Below are 20,369 nucleotides of genomic sequence, written 5' to 3' on the forward strand. Positions count from 1 at the left end.
AACATAGAATCAAATTCCCTTCTAAATTCGTATCTCTATGCCCAGAGATTAGTGCAGCTGTTAGCCTTCATAAGAGAAGTTTCTTTGTAAAAGAGACAGTCTGAAGTCATTATAGGATTTAAAGAAGTGGGATTTTAAAAAGGTTTTGACTTCTACTTTCATGAAAAGGTTAATCTATTCGTGCTTTTAGTAGATTTCTGAGTTGTCTTGGGTGCCTCAGGCTAGGACGGCATACAGACTGTGTGGCAAGGCCCAGAGATTGAGGATGGCACTAATAAGAGCGCTGCCAGGATTCTTGGGAGTGGATCTTTTCACGGATGTGCAGCTCAGACTAGGCATGGGAATAATGCAAATAGACTAGGGAGTGCGGGAGTGAGGACTATCAGAATGGGCCTGTGAAAAGGATATGCAACCATGGCTAAGTCCGGAGATTGGAGAGGGTAAAGGCAGGTGCTGTTGATGGGTTTTCAGTGAAGAGGGAGCTCTCATTCATTGTTGGTGAGTTGGCAAACTGCTACAGCAGCTCTAAAGAGCACTTTGGAAAATCCCCCAAAACACTAAAAATAAATCTACTGTGATGATTTGTATATGCTTGGCCCAAGGAATGGCACTATTTGAAGGTGTGGCACTGAAGGGAGGTATAGCCTTGTTGGAGTAAGTGAAAGCTAGTCTGTGTGGGCTTTAATACCCTTGACCTAGCTGCCTGGAAGTCAGTATTCTGCTAGCAGCCTTCAGATGAAGAGGTAGAATCCTCAACTCCTCCTGCACCATTCCTGCCTGGATGCTGCCATGTTCTTGCTTTGATAATGGACTGAACCTCTGAACCTGTACACCAGCCCCAATTCAATGTTGTTCTTGTAAGAGTTGCCTTGGTCAAGGTGTCTTTTCACAGTAGTAGAACCCTAACTTAACCCTAACTAAGACATCTACCATATGAGCCAGCTTTGCCACCCCTGGCATATTCCTAAAGAATTGGACATCCTAACTCCACAGGTACTTGCCCAGCCATGTTAATTGCTGCTCGATTTACAACTTAAATGTCCTTCAACCAGTGAATGGATAATGAAAGTGTGATACATGTGCATAATGGAATACTTGTCAACTGTAAAGAACTAGAAAAGATCATACTGAGTAAGGTAACCCTACCCAAGAGTCAGAAAGAAAAAGTCACATGCTACCTCTCATTTGTGGTTCTTAGCTCTGAATGTGAGTGTATAACATGGAGTCACCACAGAAACAAGGAAAAATAAAAAGGTTCCAAGAAGTCGCAGATACAACTCTAAGGCGGGGAGTGACAGGTGTTAAAAAGAGCAATATTGGAAAATAGGGTGGAGACTTTAACTGGGGAGAGATGAGCGAGCAAGGGTAGAAAGGAGATGGGTAGGATAAATAAAACTAAAGATGCTTGAAAAAGATCCCGGGGATCATTATTTTATATTTACCTAAATTACATATAATACATTTAAGTGTATGAGTACACATACATACATACACACTTACATACATACACACACACACACACACACACACACACACACACACACACACAGAGAGTTTATAGAAGTTATGCCGTTTAGAATGACAGTGCTCCTTCCACAAACATGGACTCACAAAAGTCCCTACTACTATTCATGAGAAATCTCTCAAGTTATTGGTCAGGGGAGTTTAAGATATCCTCAAAACAATAAAGACTATTGCTGTTACTCTTGCTTGTGACCCAGAATGTAAAAGTAATAGCCTATTGCTGAAGACATGAAGCCCTTTGGACACAAGACGTGGCATAATTGAACACAAACTGATCTGGAATTCTCATTCTTGAGCAGTGACTCTCAATAATATCAGAAGGTGCTATGCAAGCTTCCATGAAAGAGAGAAGTATTCTGTAATCCTACCAAGCTCTGATGCCTACTAACCACAACAATAATTGGACTGGCAACATTTCAACAATGGTGCAAGAGTGGCACTTTTATCTTGAAAGTAACCAACAGTTGTCTAATTGGAGGTAAGGCCCACTTAACAGGAGGGAAACCATGCCTGGTACTAACTGGTAACCTAGACTGGATGAAGATGTCATAAACATAAAAAGAGAACCTAGTACTGCCACTTTCCTAAACAAGTATAATTTCCTAACTGCGTCCTACATATTTATCCTTATACCCACAGATAAGAAAGAGTTGCTCTCACTTCAAATAAACTCTCTTTGCAACAGAAGGAAGTGATTATAGAAAAATTACAACCAGTCAAAATACAGAAGAAACATCCTCACAAAGTGCCCAGTCCTAATTGACGCATATCCTGCCCAAGTCCTGCACCTAAAACTCAGGGAACAACACGGAAGAGGGGCAGAAAGATTGTAAGGGGCAAAGGCCCAAGATGTCTGCTATGAGACTTTGTGTCTTAGAAATAACAAGAAAGTTTCCTGTAAATATCAAAAATATGGCTACCTAAAGGTTACCCATACAATTTCAACAACAGTTGACAACTCAGCTTGGATGAAGAACTATAAGTAATTAACAACTACTAAGGGGCAAAAATTAGTCAACCTCAGGGATGAGCCTCCTAACTGGTTTTCTAGTATGAAATGGTCATCCCTAAAACATACGCATGCAGGCAACATGAACAGCTGACTCAGCAGATTGTATTTATATATTTATACACTTAGATGTATGTGTACAAACAACGAGTATGATTTAGGGAGGGGGTGGGAGACAGATGTGAGAGGAAGGAGCAAAGAGATGGTAGTAAAAAGTGATGTGATTATATTTTACTAAAATAGAAGACTTGGAAGAAAATTATCACATGATAGAATCATTTGAAATCAGTGGCAAGCAGAAAAGTTAAATCAAGACACCTGTTGAGAGTAATTGATGAATTTTAAACTGAGACTTGTTTCCACAAAGCCAGCACAAATTATTGTAAGGCATGTTCTGTGGCACTTTAGAGCCTACCTAGCTTGAGTCCTGAGTCAGTCATTGCTGAGTTCCAAACCTAAATTAGAGTTGGAACGCCAGCCCCAACCCTCACTATCACGAAGAGACTAAATAGCTGACACCAACGGAACAATAAAAATCCTATCAAACCACTTCAAACATTTGCAAAGTTCAATGCATATGAATCATGTGTATCTCTGTTTAGGTGTTTATTTATTCATTCATTCATGGAGAAGCATAGGGACTCACCATGCTATGGCATATATGTACAACTCAGAGGACAACTTGAGGAAGTCAGTTCTCACTTGGTCACCATGTGCATCCTGGAGATCAAACTTGGGTTATCACAATTAACAGCAAGTGCCCTTACCTGCTGAGCAATCTCATTAGTGACAGATCTCATTTTTCAATACATATTCCAAGATCAATCCTGTTAAATGAAATAAGGCAATTATCGAAAAGTATCACATGTTCTCTCATTTGTGACATCAAGGGATAGAACAAAAGAACATGAAAGCTAAAGGGAGACTAATAAAAGATTTGGAAGTGAAAGGGGGATTGGGGAGAAAAGAAAGCAAAGAACATCTTACTCATATATGGAGTGCTACAATGAAACCCATGTCATTTCACAATTAATATATTTAATATTAATATATTTATGTTTTATATTTTAATAGTAAGCATATTTTAATACAAAAATAAAACAAAATAAAATGCACATTGTGCTTCAGTAGGTCTGGAATAGAAAGATTCTGCTTCTAACAAAGTGTGTCTTTTTTTTTTTTTTTGGCTGATATAGCACTCTTTCCACTAAGGTTTACTCCTGAGTTCCTTCAAATTTGTTAAAGAAGTGCATGCTGACAGGAGCCTGATATAGCTGTCTCCTGAGAGGCTCAGCCAGAGCATGACAAATACAGAGGCGAATGCTAGCAGCAAACCATTGAACTGAGAACGGGTTTCCCATTCGTGGAGTTAGAGAAAGGACTGAAGGAGCTGAAGAGGCTTGCAACCTCAAAAGAACAACAATACCAACCGACAAGGGCTCCCAGGGACTACCCAAAGATGACCCATGGCTCCAGCTGCATATGTAGCAGAGGATGGTCTTGTTGGGCACCAATGGTAGGAGAAGCCCTTGGTTCTGCCAAGACTGGACCCCACAGTGTAGGGGAATGTCAGGGCAGGGAGGTGGGAAGGGGCGGGTGGTTGGGTGGGGGAGCACCTTTATAGAAGAAGGGGGAGAGGGAATAAGATAGGGGGTTTATGGACGGGAAACCAGGAAATGGGATAACATTTGAAATGTAATTTTAAAAAAATATCCAATAAAAGAAATTTGGTAGTCTCTATGTGAGGAAGTGAGATTTCAGAGAAAATATACAATATGAATTTAAGGCAATTGCTTTTTTTAATCCATGCTGTCATTACACAGAAGATTCAAGCATTATGCACTACAAGTAATCCTGATTTCTAAGACAAAAGAGTAAAGCATATGAACCAAGAAGACAAATCAAACTATAAACAACAAAACAAGAATAGTTTGGGGGCGGGAAGGCGGCTCTGGTAGGCACAGCTGGAGGGAGGCACGCCTAGCACTGGAGGGATCTGGTTAATGATTAACTGGCAGGCCAGGCAGAGTAACCCAGTGAGTGCCCCGCCCCTTTCCTGTCATCTTTGGGTCACCAGAGAGACAGTGTGAGGCAGTGGGCGCCCTATTGTGATGCGCCTCACATGTTGCTAAGGGAGGAGTCGACCAAACCAAAATGAGTCTGCATGGTGCTAGTGGTGGACATGAGACATCAAGAGATAGACGAAGATCAAGTGACAGATCACGATTCATCTCTTGAGAGAGCTGAGTCTCAGCTCACTCCTTGCATTCGAAATGTGACTTCACCAACAAGGCAGCATCATACTGAACTTAAAAAAGACCATAGTTCGTCTCGTCCAAGCAGTCTTTGTCCTCCAAGAGCATCCCCAAATGGGAACAGTAGCAGGAACAACAGCCAGTCAAGCTCAGATGGTAGCTATAAGACATCGCTCCTGAGAGACACAGCCAGAATACAGCAAATACAGAGGCGAATGCCAGCAGCAAACCACTGAACTGAGAATAGGTCCCCTATTGAAGGAATCAGAGAAAGAACTGGAAGAGCTTGAAGGGGCTCGAGACCCCAAAAGTACAACAATGCCAAGCAACCAGAGCTTCCAGGGACTAAGCCACTACCTAAAGACTATACATGGACTGACCCTGGACTCTGACCCCATAGGTAGCAATGAATATCCTAGTAAGAGCACCAGTGGAAGGGGAAGCCCTGGGTCCTGCTAAGACTGAACCCCCAGTGAACTAGTCTATGGGGGAGGGCGGCAATGGGGGGAGGGTTGGGAGGGGGACACCCATAAGGAAGGGGAGGGGGGAGGGGGATGTTTGCCCGGAAACCGGGAAAGGGAATAACACTCGAAATGTATATAAGAAATACTCAAGTTAATTAAAAAAAAAAAAGACATCTGTGGAGATGGTGTTTGTGTATGAGAATGCAAAAGAAGGGGCTCAGAATGTGAGGACATCTGAGCGAGTGACCCTGATAGTGGATAACACCAGATTTGTTGAGGACCTGTCCATTTTTCCTGCACATCCAAATACAATGTTGGGCAGAATGTTTGGATCTGACCGGGAATACAATTTCTCACCTCCCAATGAGAAGGGAGAATATGAGGTGGCAAGGGGAATTGGTTCTACTGTATTTCAAGCTATTTTGGATTACTATAAGACAGGAATTATCAGTTGTCCTGATGGCATATCTATTCCTGAACTGAGAGAAGCATGCAATTACCTTTGTATTTCTTTGGAATACAGCACAATTAAATGTAGAGATCTCGGTGCCCTTATGAATGAGTTATCAAACGATGGTGCACGTAGAGAATTTGAATTTTATCTGGAGGAAATGATCCTCCCTCTCATGGTAGCAAGGGCCCAGGGTGGAGAACGAGAGTGCCATATAGTAGTGCTTACAGACGATGATGTGGTTGATTGGGATGAGGAGTATCCACCACAGATGGGAGAGGAGTATTCACAGGTTATTCATAGCACAAAATTATATAGATTCTCAAAGTACATTGAAAACAGAAATGTGGCCAAAGCAGTTTTGAAAGAGAGGGGTCTTAAGATTAGATTTGGAATAGAAGGCTACCCTACCAACAAAGGAAAAGTTAAGAAAAGGCCAGGGGGCCGTCCAGAAGTCATTTACAACTATGTCCAAAGACCCTTCATTCAGATGTCCTGGGAGAAGGAGGAAGGAAAGAGTCAGCATGTCGACTCTCGGTGTGTAAAGAGTAAATCTATCACCAACCTGGCAGCACCTGCTGCAGACATTGCCCAGGACCAGCTGGTAGTCATGCACCCTACTCCCCAGGAGGATGAGCTGGATAGCCTTCCCAGCCACCCCGCCTCAGCAACAATGACCTTGATCCTGGTGCACAGAAGTCAATGCTGTGATGCTAATGTTCCTGAAACCATAGCATGCTACTCTTCACAGCGACGTCATACTCCTCATTCTGCACTCTGTGACCGATTTTCTTCATCGTGAGATGCACACATTTAGGAGACTGCAGTAGGCTTTTTTTAAAGACCAAAGGTAGCTGAATTTTTTTTAACAAGTACAACTTTAGCATCCTGGTTCCAGTTCTATAAATGTATCTGTTTACCAAGAGGTGTGGGAAATTGGTTCTTTGTACTACAACAGTTCTTTTTCACATAGCTAGGTCTTCTCAGAAGTGATGGGAATTTGGCAGCTGGGGTACTTTCAGTGTGGATTGATCCTCACCATGCCCCAGGTAAGATGCAGAATGTGACAGAGTTGCACTTTATAGATGGTTGTTAAATGGAGCTGCTGAAGTCATTTTAGAGCTGTGATGTACAACATAACATAAATGCTTCTATCAGAGTACTCCTCAGTACAGTATGTATAGTTGGCCCACAACAGGCAAAAACATATTTATCTTGGGTTTATTTAAACAATTAAGATGAAATTTGATGCTTATGCTGTTGGTTCACTCATCTCCAAAGGCCTGCAGCCCTTTTAGAGTGAATCACAGGCATGGAGGGTGACCATCAAGAGGTCGTTTACTGTCCAGTCTGCCTTTTCTTTAATCCATTCATATATTTATTTACTAATGCTTTTTTCTTAAGCATTATGGGATAGGAAAATGGACTGTTTGCTCTTCATTTACAAAGTGGTTGTAAACTCGAGTTTTTCATCAAAATAAAATTTCATTTTTTTAAAAAGAATAATTTTGGGGTGTGGCCTGGAAAGATAGCTCAGTGCAAGTACCTGCACTCATGTGCAAAAGAAGCACATACTTATATATGCATATATGCATAGCTTTTTAAAGGAATGATTTGGGCAAAAACAATATCTTTAGGTTACTAATGACCATGACTTAGGCTAGTAATACGATTTAATATAAGTATAATATCTAAAGTAACAAAATACGTTTTATCTATTATGTTGCATGTGTTAGAACCACAGACAGCTATTGCTCAGTGAAGGAGCAGTGAACCATCTTTTCGGTCCTCTTCTCTTTTTATTATTAAAGAAAGGTTGCTCTCCCAACATGTTCCATATTTCCTACAGATCCTGAGATGTTTCTAATGTATAGCGTGGTCATTGTGGAGGGCCTACACAGAAAGAAACTGGGGCCAAGAAAAATTACACTTTCCACATATCTCTTAGTAATCAGAGGCTGAACTTCCCAACCCATAATTCAATGCAGGGCCATCATGTTCTTCTGCCTGACTACAAGATTTTACAAAAAGGGGGTTTCGTACTGTAATGTCTAGAATGAAAATTAGTGATAAATTAGTGAAGAATAGGTAATGGAATGTCAATTAAGCAAGGCTCACTATGAAGTGATAATGGTTAGAACAAGCTAATGGGTATATGGGGGTCCTGACACTATTCAATTTTACTATATATCAAAATTACTATATATTAAAAATTATCATCGATAAGATTTTCTTTTAAGATTTTTATTTGATGTGTATGAGTGTCTTTCATGAATGCACATATATGTACCATGGAACTCAGAAGAAGACATTGGATCCCCTAGAACTGGAGTTACAAGTGGCTATGAGCCACCACATGGTGATGGGAACTGAACGTGGGTCCTCTGCAAAAGCATCAAGTGCTTTTAACAGGTAAGCTACCTATGCAGGCCCCGACACTACTTCTAATGCCAAAAAAGCAAAAGAGGAATCCTATACTTATGCCTACCTCTGTATCAGTGCACCAACTATAATTATCTTTCAAGAGTTTGAAAAAACCCTTCCCTTCTTCATAACTCTAGCTAGAAACATGACCAGTCTGCCAGCCTTAGCCACTCTGTAACTGTAATCAGTACCAACTTCTGGAGTGCAATATTCCCTAAAATAATAAGTGAATAACAAGAAAAGCCAAACAAAAAGTTATCACAATACATTTCTAAACATGTCACTAACAAATACAAAGGTATTTGTATTTGTTCCAATCAGTCATAAGTTTTGGAAGGTCAAGTGCATAAAACAGACAACTTGGTGAGATGAAAAATATTCAGGGCCAATATTTTATCTGAAAATATTATTGCAACATTGTTGGGGACTTTTTTTCTTTTTTTTTTTTTTTTTTTTTTTACACTTTTTTTTTTTTATTAACTTGAGTATTTCTTATATACATTTCGAGTGTTATTCCCTTTCCCGGTTTCCGGGCAAACATCCCCCTCCCCCCTCCCCTTCCTTATGGGTGTTCCCCTCCCAACCCTCCCCCCATTGCCGCCCTCCCCCCATAGACTAGTTCACTGGGGGTTCAGTCTTAGCAGGACCCAGAGCTTCCCCTTCCACTGGTGCTCTTACTAGGATATTCATTGCTACCTATGGGGTCAGAGTCCAGGGTCAGTCCATGTATAGTCTTTAGGTAGTGGCTTAGTCCCTGAAAGCTCTGGTTGCTTGGCATTGTTGTACTTTTGGGGTCTCGAGTCCCTTCAAGCTCTTCCAGTTCTTTCTCTGATTCCTTCAATAGGGGACCTATTCTCAGTTCAGTGGTTTGCTGCTGGCATTCGCCTCTATATTTGCTGTATTCTGGCTGTGTCTCTCAGGAGCGATCTACATCCGGCTCCTGTCGGTCTGCACTTCTTTGCTTCATCCATCTTGTCTAATTGGGTGGCTGTATATGTATGGGCCACAGGTGGGGCAGGCTCTGAATGGGTGTTCCTTCAGTCTCTGTTTTAATCTTTGCCTCTCCCTTCCCTGCCAAGGGTATTCTTTTTCCTCATTTAAAGAAGGAGTGAAGCATTCACATTTTGATCATCCGTCTTGAGTTTCCTTTGTTCTAGGGATCTAGGGTAATTCAAGCATTTGGGCTAATAGCCACTTATCAATGAGTGCATACCATGTATGTCTTTCTGTGATTGGGTTAGCTCACTCAGGATGATATTTTCCAGTTCCAACCATTTGCCTACGAATTTCATAAACTCGTTGTTTTTGATAGCTGAGTAATATTCCATTGTGTAGATGTACCACATTTTCTGTATCCATTCCTCTGTTGAAGGGCATCTGGGTTCTTTCCATTTTCTGGCTATTATAAATAAGGCTGCGATGAACATAGTGGAGCACGTGTCTCTTTTATATGTTGAGGCATCTTTTGGGTATATGCCCAAGAGAGGTATAGCTGGATCCTCAGGCAGTTCAATGTCCAATTTTCTGAGGAACCTCCAGACTGATTTCCAGAATGGTTTTACCAGTCTGCAATCCCACCAACAATGGAGGAGTGTTCCTCTTTCTCCACATCCTCGCCAGCATCTGCTGTCACCTGAGTTTTTGATCTTAGCCAATCGCACTGGTGTGAGGTGAAATCTCAGGGTTGTTTTGATTTGCATTTCCCTTATGACTAAAGATGTTGAACATTTCTTTAGGTGTTTCTCAGCCATTCGGCATTCCTCAGCTGTGAATTCTTTGTTTAGCTCTGAACCCCATTTTTTAATAGGGTTATTTGTTTCCCTGCGGTCTAACTTCTTGAGTTCTTTGTATATTTTGGATATAAGGCCTCTATCTGTTGTAGGATTGGTAAAGATCTTTTCCCAATCTGTTGGTTGCCGTTTTGTCCTAACCACAGTGTCCTTTGCCTTACAGAAGCTTTGCAGTTTTATGAGATCCCATTTGTCGATTCTTGATCTTAGAGCATAAGCCATTGGTGTTTTGTTCAGGAAATTTTTTCCAGTGCCCATGTGTTCCAGATGCTTCCCTAGTTTTTCTTCTATTAGTTTGAGTGTGTCTGGTTTGATGTGGAGGTCCTTGATCCACTTGGACTTAAGCTTTGTACAGGGTGATAAGCATGGATCGATCTGCATTCTTCTACATGTTGCCCTCCAGTTGAACCAGCACCATTTGCTGAAAATGCTATCTTTTTTCCATTGGATGGTTTTGGCTCCTTTGTCAAAAATCAAGTGACCATAGGTGTGTGGGTTCATTTCTGGGTCTTCAATTCTATTCCATTGGTCTATCTGTCTGTCTCTGTACCAATACCATGCAGTTTTTATCACTATTGCTCTGTAATACTGCTTGAGTTCAGGGATAGTGATTCCCCCTGAAGTCCTTTTATTGTTGAGGATAGCTTTAGCTATCCTGGGTTTTTTGTTATTCCAGATGAATTTGCAAATTGTTCTGTCTAACTCTTTGAAGAATTGGATTGGTATTTTGATGGGGATTGCATTGAATCTGTAGATTGCTTTTGGTAAAATGGCCATTTTTACTATATTAATCCTGCCAATCCATGAGCATGGGAGATCTTTCCATCTTCTGAGGTCTTCTTCAATTTCTTTCCTCAGTGTCTTGAAGTTCTTATTGTACAGATCTTTTACTTGCTTGGTTACAGTCACACCGAGGTACTTTATATTATTTGGGTCTATTATGAAGGGTGTCGTTTCCCTAATTTCTTTCTCGGCTTGTTTCTCTTTTGTATAGAGGAAGGCAACTGATTTATTTGAGTTAATTTTATACCCAGCCACTTTGCTGAAGTTGTTTATCAGCTTTAGTAGTTCTCTGGTGGAACTTTTGGGATCACTTAAATATACTATCATGTCATCTGCAAATAGTGATATTTTGACCTCTTCTTTTCCGATCTGTATCCCTTTGATCTCCTTTTGTTGTCTGATTGCTCTGGCTAGGACTTCAAGAACTATATTGAATAAGTAGGGAGAGAGTGGGCAGCCTTGCCTAGTCCCTGATTTTAGTGGGATTGCTTCAAGTTTCTCTCCATTTAGTTTAATGTTAGCAACTGGTTTGCTGTATATGGCTTTTACTATGTTTAGGTATGGGCGTTGAATTCCTATTCTTTCTAGGACTTTTATCATGAAGGGGTGTTGAATTTTGTCAAATGCTTTCTCAGCATCTAATGAAATGATCATGTGGTTCTGTTCTTTCATTTTGTTTATATGATGGATCACGTTGATGGTTTTCCGTATATTAAACCATCCCTGCATGCCTGGGATGAAGCCTACTTGATCATGGTGGATGATTGTTTTGATGTGCTCTTGAATTCGGTTTGCCAGAATTTTATTGAGTATTTTTGCGTCGATATTCATAAGGGAAATTGGTCTGAAGTTCTCTTTCTTTGTTGTGTCTTTGTGTGGTTTAGGTATAAGAGTAATTGTGGCTTCGTAGAAGGAATTCGGTAGGGCTCCATCTGTTTCAATTTTGTGGAATAGTTTGGATAATATTGGTATGAGGTCTTCTATGAAGGTTTGATAGAATTCTGCACTAAACCCGTCTGGACCTGGGCTCTTTTTGGTTGGGAGACCTTTAATGACTGCTTCTATTTCCTTAGGAGTTATGGGGTTGTTTAACTGGTTTATCTCTTCCTGATTTAACTTCGATACCTGGTATCTGTCTAGGAAATTGTCCATTTCCTGAAGATTTTCAAATTTTGTTGAATATAGGTTTTTATAGTAAGATCTGATGATTTTTTGAATTTCCTCCGAATCTGTAGTTATGTCTCCCTTTTCATTTCTGATTTTGTTAATTTGGACACACTCTCTGTGTCCTCTTGTTAGTCTGGCTAAGGGTTTATCTATCTTGTTGATTTTCTCAAAGAACCAACTTTTGGTTCTGTTGATTCTTTCTATGGTCCTTTTTGTTTCTACTTGGTTGATTTCAGCTCTGAGTTTGATTATTTCCTGCCTTCTACTCCTCCTGGGTGTATTTGCTTCTTTTTGTTCTAGAGCTTTTAGGTGTGCTGTCAAGCTGCTGACATATGCTCTTTCCTGTTTCTTTCTGCAGGCACTCAGCGCTATGAGTTTTCCTCTTAGCACAGCTTTCATTGTGTCCCATAAGTTTGAGTATGTTGTATCTTCATTTTCATTAAATTCTAAAAAGTTTTTAATTTCTTTCTTTATTTCTTCCTTGACCAGGTTATCATTGAGTAGAGCATTGTTCAATTTCCACGTATATGTGGGCATTCTTCCCTTATTATTATTGAAGACCAGTTTTAGGCCGTGGTGGTCCGATAGCACGCATGGGATTATTTCTATCTTTCTGTACCTGTTGAGGCCCGTTTTTTGACCAATTATATGGTCAATTTTGGAGAAAGTAGCATGAGGAGCTGAGAAGAAGGTATATCCTTTTGCTTTAGGATAGAATGTTCTATAAATATCCGTTAAGTCCATTTGGCTCATGACTTCTCTTAGTCTGTCTACATCACTGTTTAATTTCTGTTTCCATGATCTGTCCATTGATGAGAGTGGGGTGTTGAAATCTCCCACTATTATTGTGTGAGGTGCAATGTGTGTTTTGAGCTTTAGTAAGGTTTCTTTTACGTATGTAGGTGCCCTTGTATTTGGGGCATAGATATTTAGGATTGAGAGTTCATCTTGGTTGATTTTTCCTTTGATGAATATGAAGTGTCCTTCCTTATCTTTTTTGATGACTTTTAGTTGGAAATTGATTTTATTTGATATTAGAATGGCTACTCCAGCTTGCTTCTTCTGACCATTTGCTTGGAAAGTTGTTTTCCAGCCTTTCACTCTGAGGTAGTGTCTGTCTTTGTCTCTGAGGTGTGTTTCCTGTAGGCAGCAGAATGCAGGGTCCTCGTTGCGTATCCAGTTTGTTAATCTATGTCTTTTTATTGGGGAGTTGAGGCCATTGATATTGAGAGATATTAAGGAATAGTGATTATTGCTTCCCGTTATATTCATATTTGGATGTGAGGTTATGTTTGTGTGCTTTCATTCTCTTTGTTTTGTTGCCAAGACGATTAGTTTCTTGCTTCTTCTAGGGTATAGCTTGCCTCCTTATGTTGGGCTTTACCATTTATTATCCTTTGTAGTGCTGGATTTGTAGAAAGATATTGTGTAAATTTGGTTTTGTCATGGAATATCTTGGTTTCTCCATCAATGTTAATTGAGAGTTTTGCTGGATACAGTAACCTGGGCTGGCATTTGTGTTCTCTTAGTGTCTGTATGACATCAGTCCAGGATCTTCTGGCCTTCATAGTTTCTGGCGAGAAGTCTGGTGTGATTCTGATAGGTCTCCCTTTATATGTTACTTGACCTTTTTCCCTTACTGCTTTTAATATTCTTTCTTTATTTTGTGCGTTTGGTGTTTTGACAATTATGTGACGGGAGGTGTTTCTTTTCTGGTCCAATCTATTTGGAGTTCTGTAGGCTTCTTGTATGTCTATGGGTATCTCTTTTTTTAGGTTAGGGGAGTTTTCTTCTATGATTTTGTTGAAGATATTTACTGGTCCTTTGAGCTGGGAGTCTTCACTCTCTTCTATACCTATTATCCTTAGGTTTGATCTTCTCATTGAGTCCTGGATTTCCTGTATGTTTTGGACCAGTAGCTTTTTCCGCTTTACATTATCTTTGACAGTTGAGTCAATGATTTCTATGGAATCTTCTGCTCCTGAGATTCTCTCTTCCATCTCTTGTATTCTGTTGGTGAAGCTTGTATCTACAGCTCCTTGTCTCTTCTTTTGGTTTTCTATATCCAGGGTTGTTTCCATGTGTTCTTTCTTGATTGCTTCTATTTCCATTTTTAATTCCTTCAACTGTTTGATTGTGTTTTCCTGGAATTCTTTCAGGGATTTTTGCGATTCCTCTCTGTAGGCTTCTACTTGTTTATTAATGTTTTCCTGTGCTTCCCTAAGTGTGTTCATGTCTTTCTTGAAGTCCTCCAGCATCATGATCAAATATGATTTTGAAACTAGATCTTGCTTTTCTGGTGTGTTTGGATATTCCATGTTTGTTTTGGTGGGAGAATTGGGCTCCGATGATGGCATGTAGTCTTGGTTTCTGTTGCTTGGGTTCCTGCGCTTGCCTCTCGCCATCAGATTATCTCTAGTGTTACTTTGTTCTGCTGTTTCTGACAGTGGCTAGACTGTCCTATAAGCCTGTGTGTCAGGAGTGCTGTAGACCTGTTTTCCTTTCTTTCAGTCAGTTATGGGGACAGAGTGTTCTGCTTTCGGGCGTGTAGTTTTTCCTCTCTACAGGTCTTCAGCTGTTCCTGTGGGCCTGTGTCTTGAGGTCACCAGGCAGCTTTCTTGCAGCAGAAAATTTGTTCTTACCTGTGGTCCCGAGGCTCAGGTTTGCTCGTGGGGTGCTGCCCAGGGGCTCTCTGCAGGGGCAGCAACCAGGAAGACCTGTGCCGCCCCTTCCGGGAGCTTCAGTGCACCAGGGTTCCAGATGGTCTTTGGCTTTTTCCTCTGGCGTCCGAGATGTGTGTGCAGGGAGCAGTCTCTTCTGGTTTCCCAGGCTTGTCCGCCTCTCTGAAGGTTTAGCTCTCTCTCCCACGGGATTTGGGTGCAGAGAACTGTTTATCCGGTCTGTTTCCTTCAGGATCCGTCGGGGTCCTGCCGCTCCTGGGCCCTCCCCCACGGGAGCCCAGAGGCCTTATACAGTTTCCTCTTGGGCCAGGGATGTGGGCAGGGGTGAGCAGTGTTGGTGGTCTCTTCCGCTCTGCAGCCTCAGGAGTGCCCACCTGACCAGGCGGTTGGGTTTCTCTCTCACCGGGTCTGGGAGCAGAGAGCTGCTGTGGGTCGGGATCCGCGGGTGGGGGACTTCCGGTAAACACAGAACGTGGTGGGTCCTAGAGAAATTCTGCTTCCATGTGTCCCAAGCTCACCAGGCAGCTTTCTTGCAGCAGAAAATTTGGTCTTACCTGTAGTCCCAAGGCTCAGGTTTGCTCGTGGGGTGCTGCCCAGGGGCTCTCTGCCGGGGACTTTTTTTCTATAAACGTCACTTAGGTCTTTATAAATAACTTGCACTTTTTTCTTTCATTGCCGTTTTTCCAAGTGGAGGATTGATAAGTCCAAATATTATTACCGTTGAATTATCTATTTCTAAATCTAATTGTGTCAGTGTTTGCTTAATGTGCAGATGCTTCTTGACTTAAAGTCATATTGCATGCAGATGAACCCATTCTGTTTGTTGTTAAATATCTGTTTGGTTTTGGTTAATGTGTTTTTATTTTATTTCAATTTCTTTAATTATTTTAAGTGTTTTTTTCTAATGAGATGTAGAGTTGGGTGGTGGATGTGGACATGTGGGAAGGATCTGGGGTATGAAAAATCTATTTCTAATTAAAATAATAGAAAGAAAATATCCTAAGTAAAAAATACATTTAATACATGAAATACATTTATTTGGCTACATGAACTTTCTCCCTGTGGGTCTCCTAAATATTCATTTTTGAATGACTAATACTTTGACTAATATTAATCTTTGTTATACTGAGTTGCAATTTTCCATTAATATTAATCACAGATCCTTAAAAAGTGGGGTCAATGGGGGAGAAAATTGTAAGATGGGACTGGGAACAGAGAAGGAAGTGGGTGTGATTGGGATGTAAACAAATTAAAAATAAAAACATAAAAAGATACCCAAAGCAATCATCTGTGCTTCAAAGAAGTGTCTCTGTATTCCAAACATGCACTTCCTGCCCTCCACTGCTGAGGTAGCACTCCAATTTTTCTAAGGTGGTCAGGATCAGGTACTCACTCTTACCAACATTATAGGTCCCTTCTCTACCTAGAGAATCAGAGGAATGAAGCTATCAAAGTATTTGGCCAGCAGTCTTAACTTCAGTAATTTGATCATTTTTTTTCAGATGAACAAGTTCCTGTATTTACAACTAAGACTTTTGAGCATAAAGTCACGGGAAATAAGAAACACAATTCTGGCTAGTAGGTCATGGGTGATAATTGTGGATGTTGCTGTTCTCACTTCTATCCCCTTGACTCCTGGATGAATAAATCTTAGATATGGGAGATGCTGCACTGTGTTCACATAGTTCACAAAGTGTTCTAGAAGAATCTCCCTGAAGACGTCCATTATTGCTATCTACCTGGCAGTGGAACTGAGACGTCAAAAGACTATACAGTTTTATCAAGTCAGTTGGTTTGTGATAGGAGCAGAACCTTCACCTGTTGTTGGTCCATGTAAAAATTAGTACATGTTTACGTCACTTGCCTAATGGTTTGGACAACCTACTCAAAAAATAAATGCTTTGCCTTTAAATTTTAGAGCCCTTCTTTTAGTTGCAGAACTACTAAGATGCAATCATTTATTCTTCGCCTTAGAAGTGATCTCTCTATCCCGCACCACCAGATCTCTAGAAATTTCATTGATATATAAGAACGCTGATTTCTTGTCAGATTTACTTTTCCTTCTCTTGCACAAAAATAATATTGCTTTTTTTATTAGGTTTGTACAGAAAGCATACCAAATTGTGATTTCATCGTGGCCTTTTCAGTTATGCATTCATCCCATTCCCCATTCCTGCCCAGCTGACCTCCTCTTGTATAGCTTTCCTCCCTCCCAGTGGCCTCCTCGCTTCTGCTCTCATGGCCTATGTATCCCATTACAGTTTCTTTCTTCCTTTCCTTCATCTTCCCCTTCCCATAAAGTTTTTTCTCCTCTTTGATGTTCACCTTTGTAATAACATAACCCACATTCCACCACACGCACACACACACACACACACACACACACACACACAATACATAAAAATTAAAGTCTTAAATCTGCATATGAGAGAATACATGCAATATTTTTCTCTGAGTCTGGCTTATTTTGCTTAATATGACTTCCAATTACATCCATTTCCCTGCAACTGTCATAATTCCATTTTTATTTATGGTTGAATAAAGTTCCATTGTGCACACATCCTGCAGATTTTCATCTATCCATCCAATGTTAAATATCTAAACTGGTTCCCTAGCTACTGTGACTAGAGCTACTGTAAAGATGTATAGGTAAGTATATCTGTCCTTAGACTTGAGTCCTTTGTGCACAGGCTAAAGAATGGTATAGCTGTGTCTTTGGTAGCTTTAGTTTTAGTCTTTTGAGAAACCTCCATACTCCATAATGGCTGCACCAGTTAACATTACCCATTAGGATAAAGGTAAAGGATATCCTTAAACCTTACCTTCAACAGCAACTTTTAGTATAGTCAAGTGAACATCTTAAATGAACTATAACATATTTAAAATTCTGTTAGAAAAGTATGGTACTGCTTGTTTATGCTTACTAATTTAGTGTGTCTCTGTGGTGTACACATGTATTTATGTTTAAAGTTCCAAGGTGTCTGTGCATGTATAGGCACACAGGGAAGTCAGAGGACAACCTCCAGGAGTCAGTTCTCTCTAGAGTCCAGGAATCAAACTAAGGTCAGCAGCAAGTGCCTTTACCTGCTGAGCCGCCTCACCAGTCCTGTTACTGTTTTTTATAATTGCCATGGCTGAACAGATAAAACTCAGGATATTCCACCCATTTTCCAAATTTTCCTTTCTAAATGTAGGTTTAAATGACACTACTCTCTGCTATCTAAATATCAGGCTTAGTTTGATAATCAAATGAAATGGCGATGTGAGTAGAAGCATTTTATGAACTAACATATCACAATCAGATATAAAGTAGTGTTATTTCACTGAGAGTTATGGACCACATCTACTACAGATTAACATATGAAATAACTTGCACTTCTGTGTAGTATTTACCCTCATTTCATAACTGTAACCATATAGAAAATAATAGTTGTCAGTACATGGAAGGAAAATGGGCCAGATTTTGTGCAGCTAGGGCAGTTTGCAATGGAGCTGAGTTCCAAAACCTTCCCCATCCAACCGTGAGTTCAGTAGGGGTCATCATCTCTTTACACCAGATGGGGTTCTCTGTTCTACTGCTCTAACATTTTCCTTTTAAACAGAAAGAGTCCAGAGAGCAAACACTGCAACACTGGACGTTCCCTTAACCTCTCACGTACAAACAAGGCTATTTTTAAATCTTTCTTTACTTCCTAGTCTAAAGTGAAGGTCAAATGAGATGATGAATATCAAAATGTTAATTTTTGTTGTAGAAAGTTGAGAATGCTACTGTTCAGTCCAGGGGATGCTCCTTAAACTCCATGGAGAAGTTTCATCACTAGACACTAGAAACCAATGTGTTTTATATGGTCCATACACACTGCCCATTTAATCCAAAGGTACATCCTGAGTGCGCTGGGCTTTAAAAAGACTGTGCTTAGTCCTCAGTGCTTTTCCTTTCATCACAGAAACAAGCATTCCCCAGAGCTAGCTATAAACAAATTCTTTGACCAGTGACATCTTGTATTCATAATCATGGTTTTTGAAAGACAAACAATGACCAACAGCCTTATGCTTCAGAAAGCCAATCACAGCAGACACACACTCCAGTAGCCTCGTTTTATGGATAGATGTAAAGTTCCTAAACCTTTTTTGTTTTTGAAAGTTCATTGATACAAGAAATGTGTATTTTCCAAAATCCTGTATATGGTAAACCCTTTAGTAAGAGGCTTTACTTTGTCTCAATTAAGAAGTGGGGTTCACACTTCATTTCTATTATTGAGTAGTATTTTAACTGCACTAATACATACTATTTTAATGAACCTAAAAGATATCCTCTGCATATTTACCATATGTTGTCCACTTCTTCTAGCAAGCTAAGACCTTTTATCTCAAACACCAATAGACACTACATTCCAATATCTACCCATCCTGTTTTTGAAATAGATCCCACACAAACAGGTCTTTTGCAACTAAGTTTCTGCCTGCTTTATAGATACTGCAAAATTATACCTAACACCTGCTGAACACAAATATGAAAAAGCATATGGTTATGAAAGGCATCAAACGAGGAAGGTGGCTCACTGGGAGCAGTTATTGCTCAACAAGCATGAGGACCTGAGTTCAGGTCCATAGGACCTACATAAAAGCAAGGTTCAGAGCAATGCACATGTAATCCCAGCATAGAAGAAGCAGACAGGAGTCTCTGGTGATGGCTCACCAGGTAGTCTAGACAAATTAGTGAGTTTTAGGTTTAACAACAACAACAACAAGAAAACCTGTCTCAAAAAGTAATCAGTAATCAAGCTGGAGATCTTGGATGGGGGAGATCCCTGGGAGAATATGAAAGTGAGCCTAGCTGAGACATTTATTGGCTGGGGATATGGAGACAACTGAAGTAGCCACCTCTTGTAGCTAGCTGGGACTTCCCAGTTGACATCAACACATCCACAAATTCTTTTACCCAAAAATTTTCCTGCCTAAAAGATGCACAAGAATAAAGGTGGAGCAGAGACTGAGGGAATGGCCAACCAATGACTGACCTAGCTTGAGATTCACCCCATGGGAGAGAGCCAATCCCTGACACTATTGATGAAACGCTGCTGTGCTTGCAGACAGGAGACGGGCATAACTGTCATCTGAGAGACTTCACCCAGCAGCTGATGTAAACAAATGCAGATACTCATAGGCAATCTTTAGGTGGAGGTCAGGGAGTCTGGTGGAAGAGAAAAAGGAAGGATTGAGGCAGCCAGAGGGGATCAAGGACACTACAAGAAGACCTACAGAACCAACTAACCTAGACCCATGAGGGCTCACAGAGACTGAACCACCAACCAAAGAGCAAATAGGGGGCTGAACATAGGCCCCTTACACATTTGTAGCAGATTGCAGGTTGGTAATATGTCTCCCCTAATAATTGGAGCAGGAACTATCTCAGACATTGTTGCCTATGGTGGGAAGGTACTCCCCCTTCTCTGTGGAGAAGGGAACAGAAAATAGGGAAAAGGGTGGGAGGGTGGGACTGTGAGAAGAGGAGGGAGAGAGCTGCAATCAGGATGTGAAGTGAACGAATTAATTAATGAAACATCTAAAAAAAATAATCTTCGGGGAACTGTAATTTGACACTGACAACTGGACAGGTACCTGTCTAAGATGTCTGTTTGCATGACATCCTAAACACAGATAAAGTGCTTTTTCTAAGTCAAAAGAAGTCCCAGTCGTTTTTCAGAATACATTTCAGGCCATGGTTTGCCATGAATAAAAATCTCTTTAAAATATATGCCAGGCACATGTCTTATCACTGTGACCAAATATGGAAGAGTAGGAGATTGGACCATTGTTA

At 40.6% G+C, this 20,369-nt stretch overlaps 1 pseudogene; it reads left to right on the plus strand.

Moving 5' to 3' along the window:
• Nucleotides 1-4,654: 4,654 nt before the first annotated feature.
• Nucleotides 4,655-6,414, plus strand: Btbd10-ps1 (BTB domain containing 10, pseudogene 1; annotated as a pseudogene).
• The last annotated feature ends 13,955 nt before the right edge of the window (nt 6,415-20,369 follow it).

This window comes from Rattus norvegicus, chromosome X, assembly GCF_021556685.1.
Source record: "Rattus norvegicus strain SHRSP/BbbUtx chromosome X, alternate assembly SHRSP_T2T, whole genome shotgun sequence".
In the NCBI taxonomy this organism is placed as follows: Eukaryota; Metazoa; Chordata; class Mammalia; order Rodentia; family Muridae; genus Rattus; species Rattus norvegicus.